Here is a 14,146-nt window from a genome sequence, read left to right as displayed (position 1 = left end):
AAGCGTTTGCAGAGAGTGAAAGGAGCCAATGCAGGATAGGGCAAGCCAGAGCAAACAGCTCTGGGCTGGGGTGGAGGTGGACTCTGGCAAATGGAGAAGAACTTGGGATGGAGCTACCTCTCTGCCCCACCAAGGGCATGGGGAATAGCAAAGCCAAAGGGGGGCCATCAATTTTAAGCAAGATATCTCTTGAGGAAGTACTCGCTGCCAAGAGAGTCCATGTTTCATCAGCCAGTGGGGAGATTTGACTGGATTGCCAAAAGGGCTTGCTGACCTCCGGGCTGCCAATCATTCCCCAAACCCTGATCTGGCAGTAAAAAACCCATGTGGAAGAGGGTTAGGGAGAAACAGGAGGAACCACGAGCACACAGCCACCTCTGAGCCACAGCATTTAGGAAAATGCTCTCAACTTGGCATGACTGCAAGGGTTAAGTGATTTGCCCTAGGTCATGAAGCTTCTAACTTGGACAAGTCCCATCATCTCCCTGGACCTCAGGTCTCCCGTCTGTAAGAGGAGGGAGTTGAACGGGATGCTTTCCGCAGTTCTTGTCAGTTCAGACATTCTGCAGGTCTAATCAAGGGCTTCTGATCTGCCAATTTCATCTCCCTGGATTACTGTGGTTATCTGAAGACAGGCCCAAGGGAACAACAGAGCCAGAGGGCTGATCTGAGAAAGGCAGAGCCTGCTCCTCTTTGAGAGCCCCCTGGAGCCCTTGCAGAGGCATCCCCAGGCTTAGGAGGCATCACTATACAGGAGAGTCCATTCCAGTTCCAGCGGGGCCCTCACCCTACCCCTACTCCCTGGGAGTCACACCTGTGAGGTAAGCTTTGAGCCCTGCCTCTTGCCACCCGTGAGTGCAACAGGGGCTCTGCAGCACCACCGGGGTGGATGGAGGGGTGGATGCCCCAGGCTACTCTGCTGCTCTTTGGGATTAAGCTCAGGGTTAGAGGCTGGCTCTGAGATTTCCTTTCCTTTATGCATTTGATCTCCGAGGCAGGACTTGGCTGAACAAGTGCTACTGCTGCTGTTTCCCTCTTTCCTTTGCACATCCTGGGTCTTTCTGCCTGCTCCAGCCTAGACCTCTACAGTTAGTCTCAACTTGGGCATCTCAAACTTGGCATGTCCAAACCCCAATTCTTGAGCCTTCCCCACCCCAACCAGCTCCTGCCCATCTCGGATCATGGCGACTCTCCAGCCTTCCATTCACTCAAGCCAAGAGATATAGAGTCCATCTTCCCTCTTCCTTCTTTCATACCTCATGTCCGGTCTGTTAGCAGATCATTTCTGGTGTGCTTCTAGAATGTATCAAGGATCTAGCAACTTCTCTCTACCTCCACCTTTATCACTCTGGTCCAAGCTGCTAACATCTGCCTCTTGGATTACTGATCCAGCCTCCTGACTGACCGTCACACTTCTACCAACACCGAGAAGCTCCCAGCAATGATTCTCTTTCAAAACAGTCAGATCAGTCACTCCTTTGCTCAAAAGCCTCCACTAGCTTCACACTTCACCCCAAGTTAGCACCAGTCATCACAATGACTTACAAGACCCTAAGTGCCCTCTGTTCCTCACTGACCTCACCTCTGAGCACTTGCTGTGTTCCAGCCATACCTGCCTCCTCCCTGCTCCTACCTGAGGGCCTCTGCACCTGGCCCTCCTGCTCCCAGACACGCTGGGCATACTCCCACCTGAGGGCCTCTGCACCTGGCCCTCCTGCTCCCTTGAATGCCCTCTCCCCAGATCCACAGCACTTACCTCGCCATTTCCCACTAGTCTGCTCAAACGTTATCTTCACAGTAACACCTTCCCTGACCCCTCTATTAGAAGCTATAACCCCACCCTGAAGCACCCTATCTCCATCCCTGCATTCATCCCTCCACTGTGTCTAATATTACGTATCTTATTTATATTTTTTCCTTTATGTTCTCCTTCCCTTTATTTTCTTCTTCCCACAAAAGTGCAACCTCCTTGCAGGTAGGAATTGTTGTCTGTTTTATTCACTGATGTAACTAGTGATGCACCTACAACAATGCCCAGCCCTTGACCATTATTTGTTGACTGAATAGTAGCTTCTGCCCACTGTGGGCATTCAGATAACATTTAAAAAGCAGGGGCAAGGAGCACTTTTCACATCTACTGTGTGTTTCTGAGCTTCTGCCTGCGGTCACTAACTTTCTGATTCTTAGCATTCATCCCATATTTTAGACACAGCCTCCACCCCACCCCAGTCCTGCAAGGCATCCCTCTGGCTCCTGGATGCCTCCTGGCCTCCTGCACCACCAGCCTCAGCATCAGACAGATGCTGGTCTGTTCTGCCCACAGCTCTTGGTGCAGGTCAGATTCCTGATCCTGGCTCCCTGCATTTCATTGTCAACCTATGGCTGCACACACCACTGCAGATGCTGAAGACACCGTCTTGGCCACAGGGAAGACTGTACTACTGCAACTACAAGACTGAGCCTGCCTTTTGATTGGTCAATGTTGCTTTTCCCTTGGTGGGAGATGAACAAGAAAACAGACTGGGGACTCAAAACACACCAGGTGTTTAATAGGTGGCTAAGTGAATAGGCTTTCCAAATTACATGCTAACACAGCAGCTTGCCACAGCTTTCAGCCCACTGCTTGCACTATGGTTTCTGGACTCAACAGAAAGGTCAAGGGAGTGCCAGCTGACTGTCACATGGTCTGCAAGTCCCTGATGGGAGGACCAAGTCATCGACTCTAGCCTGCATCTTAGCATCTCCTGGGTTGAACTGACAAGCTGTTTCCAGCATTCAGCCCCAGCAACTGTGAGTCCTGAAGCACTCCACTGTGCCCCTTGGCGAACCTCTGCCTGCCCTCTTTAGCCTGACTCTGCTGTAGATCAGAAAGGCAGGTTCAGGTCCTGGACCTGGCACTGCCTTCCCAAGGGACTGGACTGGCTCCATCCCCCATAAGGATAACTGCAGGGTGATGGGGAGGTGAGTGCTTTGCCCTCTAGGAGGAAAGGCTACTATGTGATGCAATGTCCACTCACTGTCATTCCCATATTAGTACCGCACACATCCCAGCACAGCAGCTTCAGATACATCCAGACACTTTCAGGGCTCCCCCCAGCCAGATGGGATGGCATGGAACTGCTGGTGGCAACAGCAGAAGCACCTGTTGTGTGTGTGTGTGCTGCACAAGGACCCTTCTAGAGCTTGGCCCATATATGTATAGAAAACCACCTCTGATGCTATATCTCCTAGTAAATAGTGCTGTTTGTAATAATGTTTTACTCAGTGATTACCACATGCAGGCTGTTATACTAAACACTTGTCATGACTTACTAATCCAGTGTTTCTCAAAGTGTGACCCAAGGAACCCCAGCAGGATCTCTGAGACCTTTTTCGTGTATCTGTGAGGAGAAAACTATTTTTATAATAACTCTAACATTTTCACTGTAATGCTCTCACAAATACACAGCAGAGTTTCCCAGAGCCTATATGACGTGATACCATAACACACTGAATGACAGAGCAGATATGAGAACCCAGCTGTTTTCTAGTAAGTCAGACACTAATCTACACAAATGTAAGCAATGTCACTCTTCTGTTTTTTTGTTTTACAAAAAAATTATTTTTCAGAAACAATATTGCTTATGTTAACATGCAATCAGTTTTTTTTGTTTTTGTTTTTGTTTTGAGACAGAGTCTCGCTCTGTCACCCAGGCTGGAGTGCAGTGGCACTATCTCGGCTCACTGCAAGCTCCACCTCCCGGGTTCACGCCATTCTCCTGCCTCAGCCTCCCAAGTAGCTGGGACTACAGGTGCTCGCCACCACACCTGGCTAATTTTTTTTGTATTTTTAGTAGAGTCAGGGTTTTACCATGTTAGCCAGGATGGTCTCGATCTCCTGACCTTGTGATCTGCCAGCCTTGGCCTCTCAAAGTGCTGGGATTACACGTGTGAGCCACACCACCTGGCCACAATCGGTTTTTTAATGAATTAAGTTGATTTCTAATACAATAAACATGAGTAGCTACAATTTACACAAATAAAAACTCTCTGGGATTCTCACTAGTTATTGAGAATATAAAGGAGTCCTGAGACCAAAAAGGCTCGGAACTTCTGCATTAACTCATTTAATTCTCAGAATAGCCCTGCAAGGTATATATAATTAACCCCATTTTAGGAGCAAGAATGTTGAGGCAGAGAGAAACAGTGCCTAATGTAAGATCACACAGCCAACAAGTGTTCAAAACAGGACTTTAGCCAAGGAGTCCATGTGATCTCAACCATGATGCTACCCCGACTCCAGGACGGGCCGAGGGCCCCACCAGCAGAAGTGAGAGCCTTGCCTCCATGGGGTTGAGCAATCTGTGCTCCTCTCCTCTTCTTTTCTCTCTCTCTTCTTTCTTTTCTGTCTTTCTTCTTCTTGTTCTTTTTTTTTTTTTTTTTTTTAATAGAGATAGGGTCTCTGTCACCAAGGCTGTAGCACAGTGACATGATCATGGCTCACTACAACCTCAAACTCCTGGGCTCAGGCAATCCTCCCACCTCAACCTCCCGGGTAGCTGGGACTACAGGCACATGGCATTATGGCCAGCTAATTATTTTTATTTTTATTTTTGTAGAGACAAGGTCCCACCATCTTGCCCAGGCTGATCTAATTCCTAGGCTCAAGCAATCCTCCTGCTGCTGCCTCCTAAAGTGCTGGGATTAACCAGTGAGAGCCACAGTACTCAGTCCATACTTCTCTTTTTTCCCCAGATTGTGTCAGCCAAGTCAGGCCAAAATGTGCCCCCAACAGCAGGGAATTAGTAACCATGTGGAGGTGCAGGATGTCGGTTTTCCTTCTGATGGTTTGGGACTGCTGGACCCAGGCTGCCAGGCAAGCTGGTTTCTCCTGCACACCAGTGTGCAGTCTGGTGGATGCTGGTGGGGAGAGGGGGATTCTCTGAGCATGACCATGAGAACACCCAAGAAAGCGGGACTTAGCTCACAAAGCTATTACTAGTGCTTTCTGTCACCCAGGCTGGAGTGCAGAAGTACAGTTCTAGCTCACTGCAGCCTCCACCTCCTGGGCTCAAGCAATTCTCCCGTCTCAGCCTCCCAAGTAGCTAGGACCACAGGCATGTGCCACCATGCCTGGCTAATTATTTTACTTTTTTAGTAGAGACCAGGTCTTGCTACATTGCCCAGGCTGTAATGCACTCATTCTTACTAAAATGAAAAACAAAACAAAACGTATAGCTCCTGCTCTACATTACATTAAGAAAGCTACACACTTAGATCTGATACAATGCTTAGTCTAATAATGACAGGCTGTCCCGGGGCCACAAAAATAAGTCGTCCCCAACCACTTCCTCCTGTCAAAAGACACTGGAAAATTCTGCCCTGCTCTTAGCTCCCCCTTGCAACATCTCAAAGCGGCTCTGCTTCTTAAAGAGGCAACTTACTTCTGGTCTCCTGAGGTTTGTTTTGTTCTTTTTTTTTTTTTTTTTTGATAAAGACATTAATTTTCCTCATTAGCATTTTGAATTCACTCAGGGATGTTTTAACTACTTAGTTATGATCCAAATAAAGAGTGGCTTGCAGCCCCTCTCAGAGGTTGTTTTCAGCTAACCAGTCTCAAACTTCAGCATGCATCACAAAAACCTGGTGGGCTTGTTAAAACACAAACTGCTGAGTCCCGTGTAGGGCAGGGCGGGGCGTGGGGAGCTTCCTTTTTGTAGAATCGGCACTTCTAGTAGGTTCCCAGGTGATTTTGATGCAGCTGGTTCAGGGCCATATTCTGAGAACCACTGCTTTAAGCTACCTTTCCTTAAATGGAAAAGAAAAACAATTAAGTGAAGGAACTATTGAGTTCCGTGATTTCCCCAGGGCCAGGTGAAAGACTTCCACTTATGAAAAGGCCTTGGTTAGGAATCATGCTGAACTCACTAGTGTAATTCCATCTCCCTCACCAATTTTTGGAATTTGAAAACACATATAAGTTAATTTATACTGAATTCATAATATTACTTTATTAATCCATCTCTCAAATGGATTACTTTTTAAGGGAGATTTGTGCCTTCTTCTCTCCTGAAAACTTAAATATTCATTTAAGTTTGAGACAAAAACTTAAATGAGACAAAAATAACCAGAATTTGATCAGAAATATTCGGTAACTTTAAGGAGCTGATGCTCACACATCTACAATAATAAGATAGAAAATATTCAGGCGTCTTAAAATACGAGTTATCTGAAATCGAGAGGGAAGAGATTAAAGTGATGATGAAAGGGACAGTCTGGAAGGGCAGCATTGATACAGCAGAAGGGGCCCTGGATTGAATCTGGATGGGAAACCCAGTCCCAGTTACCCCACTGAGGAGCCTTATGGGCTCGGAAAATTGGTTTTTATGGACCTCAGGTTCTACATATGCAAGATGAAGATAACATCATCCTCCAAAGACAATGATATAATTAAATTTAGTTGTTTTATCCCACATCATTTTTTAAGAACTTGAGATTTTTAAAATTTCACATTTTTAAAAAAAACTTGAGGAAAAAATGAGTTTTCAAAAATTAATGAGTAAAATACATATTTTAAAACAATATATACCAACCAAAAACACACAGTAAAATTATTCTGACTAATCACAAATGCTGGCCTAAGTTTCCTGGCAGTTAAACTGAAGAAGGGAATTATTACATAACTCTCATTATCTCATAAATTGAGAGGCGGAAACAAGCGAATTCCTCAAAGCAATGAATGAGATCATGTGTGTGAAAGCTTCTGGCAAATAATCAGAAATAAGATGTCATTATTAAGATTTCAGGAAGAGGTGGGATATGAGCTTTACTATGGTGGGATAGGGCAGACCCCAAACACAGCAGGTGATGAGATGTAGTACAAAGAAACTCTGCCTCCATCTTCTCTTTCCTTTGGCTTGGTTCTCAAACCTCTGCCTACTGCAGAGTGGGAGTGCACGTGCTGAAGGCAGATTGAGGGTGCTCTTCAATCAAGTTGAGAGTGTAGCATTCACTTGTATGAAAATGCCGCTTCTGTAGGTCAAAAAATATCAGTGATTTCCTAAGGTTCAACCTAACAGTAAGACCAAGTGAAGTGGAGGCAACAGGTATAAAGAATATACCATTTCAAGGCTGTCTTTGCAGTTCTAACAGTTAGAAAAGAACATTCTGAAAACTAGAGAGTTAAACCTAGTTTGGAATCTTACTGCTTGAGAACCTGGGAGAATCTGGAGAAGAGATCAATGAAAATGCTTAAAGACCTGGAGAGGAAGGGAACACGCTAGAGCGGGGGTCCCCAGCCCCCAGGTACCGGTCCATGGCCTGTTAGGAACCAGGCTGCACAGCAGATGAGCGGTGGGCAAGCCAGCATTACAGCCTGAGCTCCAGCTCCTGTCAGATCAGCAGCAGCATTAGATTCTCATGGGAGCAAACCCTATTGTGAACTGTGCATGCTGGGGATCTAGGTTGCATGCTCCTGATGAGAATCTAATGCCTGATGATCTGAAGTGGAACAATTTCATCCCAAAACTATCCCCTCTCGGTCCTCCATGGAAAAATTGTCTTCCACGAAACCGATTCCTGGTGCCAAAAAGGTTGGAGACCGCTGTGCTAGAGAAGACTGAACTGTCCCACCACAGCCAGGTCCCGTCCTCCAGGGTACTCAGCTGGACTACATTTCCCAACCTCCTTTGGAGACAGGTGTGGCCCATGGCTGACTTCTGGCCAGTGAAATGTCAGTGAAAGTGATAGTCACAACTTCCGGGCCTAGACGATCTTGGCCGCCATTACAAACAACTGTGTTCATTCCTCTGTGACTGGCTGAGTGCTGGATGTTAACACCCAGGGAGGCCTGGAAAGCCACCAATGAAGACAGCAAAGCCCTGGTCCCCTACAATATGGAGCAGAGCCACCCCAGTCCTGATTGGGTTTACATTCTGTTGTGTTGAGTCACCACGATTTTTGAGTGCAACTGTAACATAGCTGGTGTAATAGAAGAATGGATAAAGGAACTGTTGTCCTCATGCCCCCTCTAAAAAAGAGATAACTAATCCATTTACTATTTTAAAAGGTAGCATGCTGGTTTCCAAACCTGGAAACACCCATCAGAATCACCTGTGGAGTGTTTTAAGCAAACAGATTCCTATACTACACCCTGGATCTCCTGAATTTTTCCAGGATTTTTTTTAAGTTCTTTAGGAGGTTATAACTGATCATTAGGCTGGAATCTGGGGATGGCTAGAAAGGATGTGGCTGCAATGCTGACCTGCCGATGTCCTCATTTCTCTACCCCTGGAAACGTGCCATCTGCTTTACGTCCTGGCTCTTAATCTTGCACCGTCTTCTCGTCATCTCTAACTGGTTAACTGGTGTGTTTTATCAACTCAAGAACCCTGTACGCTCATCAGGGGCCAGGATTATAGCTTTTATATTTATTTTCCGAACAGCATGAAGCTAGACAGGTAATAAAAGCTCAATCAACATATTAATTCATTTGATTTAAGCAGTTATTTTCTTCTATACCATCAGAATAAGGGGAAAAAGGGCTTTTCTAGCAATCTAGACACAGGCTAGACTTAGCAAAACAGTTCCAATTATGTGTTTAAGTCATTTTTAAGACACCAATGTGCTCAAGGTGACTGATTACCCCGTGCATTGATGGAGAAGTAACCAGTTCTCAAAATTTAATATGTGCAAGGCTGAACTATGAAGCTTGTTAAAAATGTAGATTCCTGGGCTTAGCCTCCAGGTAGTCTGATCTAGTAGCTCCAGTGTAGGGCACAGGAATTTGCATTTATGACATTCCTCCTCCTACCCCATCCCTGAGTTGTATGCAAGTGGCAAGAAACAGTGGGTGTGATTGTAAATTAGTAAGGTCAGGATCAGGTCTATTTTGTATAATGTGACATCCGTAGGGCCGAGCATATTGCCTAACTCACAATAAAGCTTATTATCTGTCCAATGAGGAGGAATCTCATCTGACTTATCCTAAACACTCCCCTTCCTTCCAGAAAGGAAACGAACCAGGTGACCCTCCTGGTCTTCTGAAGGCTACCAGCTTACTGTCACACACTTAGTAAACTGGGAAGTGCCCCTTCTGGCTGCCTCAGCCCCATCTGCTCAGAGTTCTAATTGAAGAGGCCAACCTCCTTTGATTGGCACTGCCTTCTTGCTCTGCCAGGGACCATCTGTACCCACCACCCCCTGACAGCTCAGACATCCCTTCCTTCTTGCAGGCATGGATGGGCAAGGACATTAGTAAATGGACCTGGATCTAGGAGAGAGGGCCCGCCTGTCACACCCCGAATGACCCCAGGTCTGTTAGCAAACTCCACACAGGTACTAAGAACTCCCACACCTGGGGAATGGTGCTTTCCTAGTAACTAGGTTTTTTTTTTTTCTGCAGCAGAATGTTGAGCATCCCATAACCGTGATTTCACTGGCTCTCACAGTACCTCAGTAAAACCAGGAGGGAGCACGGGTCTGTATCCACATTTTGCAGATGGCAAACAGAGAGGAAATCTGACTTGCCCAAGGTCACACAGCAGGTCAGCCATGAAGCCAGGGAGGGTACCCAAGCTCTATGCATCCACAGCCGTGGCATCTGCAGGGCCACAGCCCCTTTACAGGGGCGGGGAGTCACAGCTGCTTCCATTTAAGGCTGTTGCTCCTCAATTTTACACAGGGGTATGTGCTCTTCAGAAAGGAAATACTAAGCTAAGCTTTGCCTCTCTTCACTTAAAAGACCTTCGGGATGAATCTCTTTCAGAGACTCAACTGCCATCCAAGTGAAGAGAGGACAGGGGGATATGAAAAGATCTTTTTCTTGGCAGTGGTAATGAACCTGTAGTTCTCAAAGTGTAGATGGGACGTATCAGAATCACCCAGGCACTTTCTCAACATATATTGTCGCCCATTCACAGATTCTGAAAGTCAACCAACCCCACTTCAGCCCTGACTCCATAGCAAATCTCACAATGGAGTAGTTTGAGTGGCTTTTTTCTTTTCCCTTATCCCACGGGCAGGTGTTAACAGCAAAGGGGACAGGGGTGAGCAGTAGGAAGGGGAAGCCTGGACCCTGGACAATCCACAGCAGAGGGTGCGGAGCTGACATCCCCCTGTGCCATTTTGCCGCAGCATGATACAAAAGGTGCACAGGACACAAGAGTAATGGGGAAATCCGAGCCCACACCTTCATTCTCATACTAAGAGGAAAACAGAAAATGCAGGGTTACAGAGTTCACAGCCAACACTCAAAACAACAGACTGGAGTATGTGTCTAAGGAAGACATGAAATGGAAGGGCCACTACAGACAACTGGGGGTTGAGAAGATCAGTAAGACTCAGCCTACATCCTCCAGAAGCATACTGACAGACAGAGTCTGGGGTCGTTTGAGGCTCTCCTCTGTACTGATACTCTCCACCCCACTCCCTGAGAGCAACTGGAGGGAGGGTGCCTGCCTAGGGGCTCTCGAGTGGTGAGCACAGTGCTGGGCACACACAGTAAAGCTCCAGAAAAGTGAGTTGTTTTTGCATTGCGAGTTTTTCTGGACTGTGTCAAGTTTTACTTTAAATAAGGCACATCCAAACTAAGAAGTGCCCAGGTGAGGTTGGTCACCCAGTGATGGCTTCCAGGCTCACCAGCACACCCTCAGTCCTATCCATGACTGAGCCCTTCCCATCCAGCCCTCCCCTGGATCCCGGCACTGTTGCTTCTCCCACTCAGTACGCATCCCTCACTTCCCTGTTGGTTTCAAAGTTTTCTCTCTCCAGTGATCCCATAAATCAGGCATGTGAGACAGAAGGTTTTCACATCATGTATTAAAGGTTATTAAGTGCTCCCAATGAGACAGAAGAAATCTTCCATTGCAACATGAGAGGCATACTTTGGACATCAGAATGAATAGTGGTAAGCGCTACTTAAACAATGTAGGTTACCAGTGGATGGACGGAGAGGCAGAAACTGACATTTACTGACTACCTACGTGTGTGAATGTGCTTGATTTTATTTAATCCTCAACACCCTCCTGCCAGGAAGGTATCATTATTTCAGGGAAGAAGAAAGAGGAAAAGAACAGCATTTCCATAGCAGATGTTCTTAGAAAACAGAAGCCACGGACTTAGGTTCCAATGACTTGCAAATAGTACCCTGGTGGGGAAAAGGATGCACATATATTTGGCCTCCACTGTACCCAGAGCTGCTTGGAGAGCGTTCCACATGGATCAGTCAATGATCAAGGAGGAGTTCTAAGCCTTTGGGTGGCAGCCAATAAATAATCATCCTTTCTGCCCCTTATAAACTCAGAACCAATTAAGAAGTAAGATATAGGACACACAGATTAAATCAAACCAAAAGTTTGATTAGAAACAAATTAAAAAATGGAGGAAGTGGCTTAGATGGGCTTCGAAGGACTTCCCAATATTTCAACCACTATTAAATGTACTTACCCTGCCAGAAGGTGAGACCATCACAGGCTTTCCCCACAGGGCCAGATCAGTCCCAGTAACTTGGTGAACCCTTCTTTGGGGATAAGTGGATTCAAAAGAGAGTCCCAGAAGGGGCTACACCAAACTCACCAGTCAGATAGGTCACTTCTCCCCTGGGGACAAGGGCATAAAGAGACAGGGAAAAGTGGGATGTGTTCCTGCCATACCTTCCCTTCTGGGAACATGAGCTAGAAACTCCCTCCTTCCCCTGCCCATGTAACACTAGGGGTAGGGAGTAAATGATATTCCTTTTGGGGGAGAGGGCTATCAACACTTTCAAGCTAACTCGAATGTATGGGAAAGACTGAAAAAAAAAAAAAAAAGTTAAACCCATGGACCCAGCAAAGGGCCATACTCTAAGGAGGACTTGGAAGGACCCAAGAAAGTCTTGGGAAGTAAAAACTGGGGAAGAGTAAGAGCTTAGAAAAAAGAAAGAAGGGGTTTGACCTAACAGGTCTGTAACAGAAAACATACAGCTGTCCCCGCACAAACACCTTCATCTGATCTGGAATTTGCTCTACATAGAACCTGAATAATCTCCTGGAACCCACCAGGCCTCTACCACCTACAAAGGCAACCTTGACATTTAAAGTGCATAACTCTTGTCCCTGCTTCTTGATAGACAGTGGAGGACAAGCGGTGACTCACACAAGAAGCCCCCAAGCCTGCTCCGGGGCTTCTTAGCCTCAGCTGCGCGGCTGCTGCTTTCCATGTCCTTCCACCTTCCACTCAGCACGTTGGCCTCCCAGAGGGTCCTCTTTCTACACTGTCCTACAACCCAAACGTTTGTGTATTGTATCAGAGCTGCTGATGTGAAGAAGCCTTTGACTGTGGCCAGATTGCAGAGGCCACTCTGTCTAAACCAGCCCTTTTTTGGACTTTCTTTTTCAGGCGGACTATTTACACACTTCAAGCAAGCCCCACAAGAGCCCCCAGCAAATAATACATTCATGCAAGCGGCCATCTCTGGTGGAAAAAAAATCGTTATTAATTGGGGTTACAGCACTCATTTTAACCGTAGCAGGAGCTGAGCCAACTTGATTTAGTGGTGTGCAGTCTTTTTCTGAACTCCAGTGGATACTTCACAAATAACAATAAAAATTTTAATGGTAGGACAGACATGGAGTGGGCTACACAGCTTCACTCATTAAACAAACTCCATCCACCATGCTCAAGGATTCAAGCTGTTTTATGTGGCCAGCCACTTTGCCTAAGCCTGCTGCAGATGAGAGAATAAATTTTCATGGTGTCAAGTTGCAGTAAGAAACAGGTTTCATTAGCCCTCTTAACAGATGCAGAAACCGAAGGCCAGAGTGAGAAAGTGATTTAGGATCAATCAGAGGAGGTGCCAGGAGTCCATCCTCAGCCCCACCTCTCGCCCCAGCCTCATTCAGTTCTGATTTCCGAAACATTTTCGCTTCATGGAAACTAGGAAGACTCCATTCTCTGGAGAACTGCAGGGCAGCTGTTTCTGATTATTTGTCCAAGAGAGACACATAACCAAAAGGGTATTTTGGTTATAAAGCAATTTATTTCTCTAACCATTAGAAGATATGTATGTTCATTCCCATGGGCTCGGGGCTGGGTTTGGTTGCCCTGCAATGACAATGTCTAGCAGGACTCCACTGAATCCAGGAGGCCGGTAATGGAAACTCAAAGACTGTGGCAGTGCCACTTAGATAAGCACCTGCGGCCTCCCTGACCTACCTCAACCTCCCTGGCTTGGAAACCTCTGCTGGAAATTTCACAGAAGCTACTTCTCCCCTTGCAGGGGAGAATTTTCATTACAAAGGAGGATTTCAACACACTTCAGCCGTGTCCTTTAGGATCACTGTACTAGAAAGCTGGGTATAGCTTTGACCAGCCATTGACCGCCTGCCCTCATGATGGTCACGATCCCAGGAGACATGTCAGTAGACCACACAGTCCAGCAGCAACTCAGCTTCCCTTTGCCCTTCACTCCCACGACCTTATGCTGACTGTCAACATGATCTATTTTCTCCCCTGCTCTTCAGAAGCCCTCAGCAACGATTCTCCACTCCCCAGATATTGACGACAGAAACTAAATGATCAAGAAATATTCATATGAGCAGACACACATCCCTCTCAAACTCAGGCTCTTCCAAAGTGACACGACTGTTCTGCAGACGGGCTGAGCCAGTGCAGAACACACTGTCCCTCCTTCTGCCTCATGCTGGAAGTTGCTCTAAGTGCAGGATGTGGTAGAAGTCACCAGGGTGGATGGGATGGTCTGTGTTCCAGCAAACCCACAAGGACAGAAGAGCCAGCCTGGGCTGGTTAGGGAGAGGACAGCTTCAAGGCTGAAGACTAAAAAGTAGAGCTATTATTCTGGGTGGCTTGTCGTCATCTCCACTGAGAGCAGAACAAACCCCTAAAGCATGTGGAATTTCCGTTACAGACAAAAAAGAATTATTGGACAGTGAGGGTCATTAGACAATGGAATGAGTGCCCAAGGCTACAGCATTGGCATCACCACAATGATCAAGTCAGGAGGGCCGGCTGAGGTTGGAAGGTCACTGGATTAGAGATGGATGACCAGGGCTCCATTGGCTCAGCGGGTATTTAACGCATGGCCTTGGAGGAGGTGCCAGTCTCTCTCCACTTCAGCTACAGCGTAGGCCATCACCCAGTTTGTCCCCCTGAGTAGTTGCTATGAAGATCA

General features: G+C 46.6%; 1 protein-coding gene across 38 annotated transcripts in view; it reads right to left on the bottom strand.

Moving 5' to 3' along the window:
* Positions 1-14,146, bottom strand: part of CACNA1C (calcium voltage-gated channel subunit alpha1 C) — a 720,825-nt gene that overhangs the window by 431,861 nt on the left and 274,818 nt on the right. The window lies entirely within an intron of this gene.

The sequence above is a fragment of the Gorilla gorilla genome, chromosome 10, assembly GCF_029281585.2.
Source record: "Gorilla gorilla gorilla isolate KB3781 chromosome 10, NHGRI_mGorGor1-v2.1_pri, whole genome shotgun sequence".
Classification (NCBI taxonomy): domain Eukaryota; kingdom Metazoa; phylum Chordata; class Mammalia; order Primates; family Hominidae; genus Gorilla; species Gorilla gorilla.
This window is presented reverse-complemented; position numbering and strand designations above follow the sequence as displayed.